Source organism: Danio rerio, chromosome 1 (assembly GCF_052040795.2).
Source record: "Danio rerio strain M-AB ecotype USA chromosome 1, GRCz13ab, whole genome shotgun sequence".
Classification (NCBI taxonomy): Eukaryota; Metazoa; Chordata; class Actinopteri; order Cypriniformes; family Danionidae; genus Danio; species Danio rerio.
Window position 1 is genome coordinate 57,800,001 of NC_141021.1, and position 6,653 is coordinate 57,806,653.

The window sequence follows — 6,653 nt, forward strand, 5'->3', positions numbered from 1 at the left end:
TTTAAAATAACTTGACTATAAGGTTGAGTTTTGTCACTCTTAAAGGGACAGCTCACTCAAAAATGAAACATGTTGGTGGAAAAACAGCCATTGACTACTTCTATACTGTTTTTGTACCTACATTCATTCATTTTCCTTTGGTTTAGTCACTTATTTATCAGGGGTCGCCACAGCAGAATGAACCGCCAACTATTCCAGCATATGTTTTATGCAGTGGATGCCATTCGCAGCTGCAATCCTGCAAAAAAATGGGAAACACCCATACACTCTCACATTCACACACTACAGTCAATTTAGTTCATCAATTCCCCTATAGTGCATGTGTTTGGACTGTTGAGGAAACCGGAGCACCCGGAGGAAATCCAACTCGAGGAGAACATGCAAACTCCACACGAAAACGCCAACTGACCCAGCCGGGACTCAAATCAGTGACCTTCTTGCTGTAAGGTAATAGTGCTAACCACTGAGCCACCATGCTGCCTTTGTTTATGCAATGTTAATTAAAAACTCAAATTAAAATTGTAAGGCAACTTCATAAGGAGCTTTTTTTTTGATTGACACATCTTAAATCAAGTCAGGTGCAGTATTTAAGTTAAAGATTGAGTCAACAAAAAAAAAACTGCAAGTCGCCTCATAGTTTTAAGTTCATTGATTCATTTTCCTGTCGGCTTAGTCCCTTTATTAATCCAGGGTCGCCACAGCGGAATGTACCGCCAACTTATCCAGCAAGTTTTTACGCAGCGGATGCCCTTCCAGCCGCAACCCATCTCTGGGAAACATCCACACACACATTCACACACACACTCATACACTACGGACAATTTAGCCTACCCAATTCACCTGTACTGCATGACTTTGGACTGTGGGGGAAACCGGAGCACCCGGAGGAAACCCACGCGAACGCAGGGAGAACATGCGAACTCCACACAGAAACGCCAACTGAGCCGAGGATCGACCCAGCGACCTTCTTGCTGTGAGGCGACAGCACTACCTACTGCTAATTTTAAGTTTAATCAACTTTTTTTTATTTTTTGCAGTGTATATGGATGCTTTTTCCCCAACATTCTTCAGAAAATCCTGTTTTGTGTTCAACAGAAGAGTTGAAGTTTAAAACCAGGAAATTGTGAGGAGCTTTTTTGAGATTTTTTTTTTTTTGGTGAACTGTCTCTTTAAGAACAATATGCAATGCATTTGTTACAGTGTGTGATTCATTCATTCATTCATTCATTCATTCATTTTCTTTTCGGTCGCCCTTTATTAATTAGGGGTTGCCACAGCAGGATAGGGTATATGCCGAAGCATGCTAACAGGACTTTTAATTTGCCAGTAACCTGGGTTAATCGCTGTATGCCAATGTAAAAACCGGCGAGTTTAAGAGCTGTTTTCTTTAAAAATCACCAATCTCCACTAGCTGTGTGATATCTATTATCCGGGTCTCAGATTATACAAGATGCACTGCATTAAATTACATTTCCCCCGCCATATCTTTATAATATGAGCATTTATTTTACCCCAGTATATTCAATGGAGCTTTTCGTTAGCCTGCCATTTCTGACGGGCACGTGCGAGTAAACGGCTTTTTGTCTCGTTTTACGCTTGAGCTACTAAATGAATGCCAAAGTTGATTTAACTGAATGTATTTTAATGACATTAATGACATGATACTGTAAAAGGAACCGTATAAAATAGAAAAAAGTTCACAATGACAGGTCACCGGAAGTTTATCAGCATGGGAACAACACTAGCTCGGCATATACCCTATTAACTCTTTTTCCACCAGCATTTATTTAAAAGAATTAAATAAATTATTGAGCATTTTTGATGATTTTGACCTAAATTTGACGGCTCTCTGAATATTTTCCGCTATAAATATATGACAGTATCACAGTTGAAGTCAGAATTAATCACCCTCCTGCGAATGTTTTGTTTCCTCCATCAAATATTTCCCAAATGATGTTTAACAGATTCAGATTTTTCACAGTATTTCCTATAATATTTTTTTCTTCTGGAGAAAGTCTTTTTTGATTTATTTTGACTAAAATAAAAGCAGTTCTTAATTTTTTAAACACCATTTTAAGCTCAATATTATTAGCCCCTTAAGCAATATTACTTTCAATTACAGAATAAATCACTGTTATACAATGACTTGCCTAATTACACTAACTTTAATCTAATTAACCTTAAAATGTCATTTAAAGATGAATACTAGTGTCTTGAATGTTAAAATGTTGTAAAATATGTGCTGTCATCATAGCAAAGATAAAAGAAATCACTTACTAGAAATGAGTTATTAAATCTATTGTGTTGAGAAAATCTTCTGTCCATTAAACAGAAATTGGGGAAAAAATATATAAAGAATTCAAACTTATTAGGAGGGCTAGTATTTCTGACTGTAACTGTATATATCAAAATAAAGAACAGAAGCATTTTATTATATCTTCATGTGATGATTTCGCACCACCTGAATGGAGATAGGTTTCATAAAAAATGCTTCCTTAACTCATTAACAAATGCAAGCTTATTGTGACATGTTAAAATAACTTACCTGCTTACTAACCGTCTATTGTGTTTATTTTTAGAGGAGTTATATTTGAATTAAAGCATGTTAAAAACACAAATGTCAACAAATCAAGCACAACATTGCACTGAGAGGCCAGTTTTGATATCGTGTCAACTTTATGGTGCATAAATGAAGATATAAGATACACGTTGCAGTAAATAGTGATAGAAATGAAGTCTTAATATAAAAGCACAAGCAGCTGAGCAGTTAAACGCATTAAAGAGATTTATTTATTTTCTAGACATGTGTTGATAAACAGGGTGATTTTGAGATTTCGCAAGTGTTTAATGAGAATAGTGATGTTATAATTCCATTGACGTTCACTTATAGCTAAGCAAGTGCATTTACAAGGAAATCCATTAGGTGCTTCTGTTTCCTCCAGACCAGCAGGAAATCAGGGAGAAATCATTGCATTCCAGTGCTTTTTTGGTGTGTGTGTGTGTGTATTTATGAGTCACAGTGTGTCATGTTAACATAATTCATGTCCTCATTAATTATTAAAAAGGCTTCTAATTAAAAAGATATTGTGTCATCAGAGATGATTGCAGCATGAACACACACACACACTCATGCACACACAGCTGACTGATACTGTACAAATAGTATTGTTTGTTGAAATATATACGAGTGCATATTTACATTTATCTAAGTTTAAGTTTCCTCATGTACGAGCGGAACACATTTTCCTGGACTGTCCTGCTTTTACTGATTCCAGAAGACGTTCTTATGAGATGAACTCTTTTAAGGACATTTTTAACAAAGTGAAACCAGAATTTAGAATTTGTATCATGTATTTACACAAAAAAATCTTATTTAATTTATGTTTTATTTTGTTTGTTGATTTTTAAATTGTATATTTGTTGTTGAAAGATTCCTGCCATGAAAATAGCCTTGGTTGCTGACATGGCATTAAGTAAAAAATACATTACATTACATTACATGTACGAGCGGAAGCAGTTGTTAAAATCTTTTTGGCTTGACGCCTCTGGTCTCATTTACTTCTATTGATTTCTAGACATTATGCTAATTATGCTTCTTCATGTTGCAAACTGATCTTTTCTTATTACACTTAGAGTTTGATTTACAGGGGAAATTGGGGGATCTAACCCCCTTAGTTAAGGCTTGATGCCCCCTGAAGGACATGAAAACAAGATTAATGGAGTTCACTTTGATTTGTATTTTAAGTAATAATGTTAATAAGTAAAATAATAGATATCCATTTGACCACCCCTATAATGGTTCATACCATTGTGAATGCATAATCGCACCAATCAGTCCATGCAAGAAAGAGGTTATTCGAGAGTCTGAGGCAGATTTTGAGCACTGATAGACACCGTAAGAGTTCACAAGACTGATTTCTCATAAAGCTGGTGTTTGTTTCTACATGAAGCCTCAAAGTAAAGTCAAATTAGATGCATAGTGTGAATAGTTTGACCTAAAGCAAGCCGAAATAGCTTATCAGGTTAGAATACACTACTGTATACACTATACACGACAAACCTAAATTCATTCATTCATTTTCTTGTCGGCTTAGTCCCTTTATTAATCTGGGGTCGCCACAGCGGAATGAACCGCCAATTTATCTAGCAAGTTTTTACACAGCGGATGCCCTTCCAGTGGCAACCCATTCCTGGGAAACATCCACACACACATTCACACACACACACTCATACACTATGGACAATTTAGCGTACCCAATTCACCTGTACAGCATGTCCATAGATATATACACTAGATGTCGCCTGGCCTATTGTTGTCTATTGGACGGAATGCGTCAATAGCGCCGCCATTTTGCTACAGGGTAGCGCTCCTTTGAAATGAATGCGGGACCAAGGTACAGTGGAGGACTGTGGCCATCCAAAGCCAGAGATATACACCTATACACATATATCTATGATCGGGAGTTTTCCTGGATGTTAGTATGTAATTTTTTTTTTCTAATTACGAAAATTATAATTTTACATCACTTTTCTGCATTGATGGATCAGTGACCGCATGGGCATTCCTGACAAAAAGCTTGTGTTTGTGTGTACAGAAATGTACTATTCACCCTCCCTGTTAAATTTGGTCCTGAAACACAGCTCCTCTCCTGCTTTCACTTCTCATACTGACGGAGGGAGCGATTCGTTTGAGAATGAATCCCCCGAACAACTCTTTCACTAACGTTAGCCGACAATACAAGTTTCTGGCAGCGCAGCATCTCGTTGTCATATTTCTTTTGCATTGTTTGCTGATTTTATTCAACAAAACTAGCATAAGCCGAGTGTTTAGTGCGAGTTGGAGCTGCTTTGCCGTATGGTGAATGCAGTAAGTGACTGTTATCATCAATAACGTTACCTGATTAGCACAACCCTGCTGAAAAATCCAGCTTAAACCAGCCTAGGCTGGTTGGCTGGTTTTAGCTGGTTGACCAGGCTGGTTTTAGAGGGGTTTTGGCCACTTCCAGGCTGGTTTCCAGCCATTTCCAGCCTGGTCTTAGCTGGTCAGGCTGGAAAATGACCAGCCAAATCCAGCTAAAACCAGCTTGACCAGCCTGGTTTAAGCTGGATATAGCTGGTTTTGGCTGGACTTCCAGCTTGGCTAGGCTGGTCAAGCTGGTTTTAGCTGGTCATCTCCCAGCCTGACCAGCTAAGACCAGGCTGGAAATGGCTGGAAACCAGCCTGGAAGTGGCCAAAACCCCTCTAAAACCAGCCTGGTCGACCAGCTAAAACCAGCCAACCAGCTTAGGCTGGTTTAAGCTGGATTTTTCAGCAGGGAAAAGTTCAGAACATACAAAAACATTAAAAAAAACCTAATATTACCTATGAAATGTTCTGCCTTTGTGCTTTGTTGTCTTTGTTAGCTCGTTACTACACCCGTAGACAGCGCTAAAGTCCCGCATCTTCACGTAATAACACTGTCTTGACTAGTGCGGTTGAATAACATTTGTCCTGGGAGCACTGTACCAATGTGGCGGCGCTATTGACGCATGCTCAGGGTCCCTATGCGATATCTAGTGTATATATCTATGCAGCATGTCTATGAACAGCAGCTACGCTAATTATTCTCTTTATTCCCTATTCACCTTATTCTCCGCCGACGAGCGGGCGCTGCCATTTAAATCTTTTTGTCTCTCGACTTCCGGTCTCATTCACTTCCATTCATTCATTTTTTGACGTTAAATACTGTTCATTACGCTGTTTGATGTTGCAATTTGATATTTTCTTATTATATTATTCTACTTGGTCTGTGTAGTCATGCAGACATTTGTTTGTAGAGCGAGTAGTTTGACCGTTTTTCTGTCGTTTATTATTCCTAGTCATTTCTCCCATAGGCGACTGAATCGGAAGTTCCAAGACAATCGCGAAAACAGGCGCACTTCTGCATTTTAGAATAAGGTCAATTTACATGTGGAGATACTCATCCCGAGGCGCTCAGACTGTGCGGTGTCACTGATTCGATCCAAGACCAGCATCAAGATGATCCCAAGGTGTCCATATCATGGACCAGGCCGTATCCTGAGCAGCTGCTGTGGTGGTCATGGAGGAGTGGAGAGCATGAGACTGATTCCTGTGACGCTCCAGGGACAGACTCTTTGCTGAGGTTCAGCCTCCAGCCTCTGCTGCTGAGACTGCAGCTCTGCACAAGACGTTTGGCCAGCGGAGAAATTAAAATGGTCACAACCAAATGAGTCTGGTTTCTTTCATCACTTTCGCCAATTGGTGTTTTTTTTTTCTCTCGCCGCTGTCGCCACTGGCTAGCATGGTTCTGGATCTGTAGAGCTGCGCATCGATGGATTTGCTCTTCAGTGTTTGGACTCTCAGTAGTGATTATTAAACCACACTGAACTAAACTGAACTGAACTTAAACTCTGAAAACTGTTTCAGTTCACTATGATCTTTTATGTGTAGCTGCTTTGACACAGTCTACATTGTAAAAGCACTATGAAAAGTAAAGGTGAATTGAATTGAATATTGATATGAGATTGGGAAGTCTTTAATAATTGTCCAATTCAAACTTGCTGGATGGTTGAGTTGTGCAGTTTCATCCTGTCTTCTTCCGGCATGTCGTGTGTTTAACTGCTTCCTGCTGATTTGCTTATCTCCCGCTTTG

General features: G+C 39.0%; 1 protein-coding gene across 3 annotated transcripts in view; it reads left to right on the forward strand.

Moving 5' to 3' along the window:
• The window catches only part of lgalsla (lectin, galactoside-binding-like a), a 9,826-nt gene extending 6,748 nt beyond the window's left edge, over positions 1-3,078 (forward strand). The window contains exons 5-6 of one of the 3 annotated variants that reach the window (XR_015475935.1): positions 1-643; positions 1,009-3,078. The exon at positions 1-643 is cut by the window's left edge and continues 312 nt beyond it. The gene's annotated coding sequence lies outside the window, so the exon portion shown is untranslated. 3 annotated transcript variants of the gene reach the window in all.
• Positions 3,079-6,653: the final 3,575 nt, after the last annotated feature.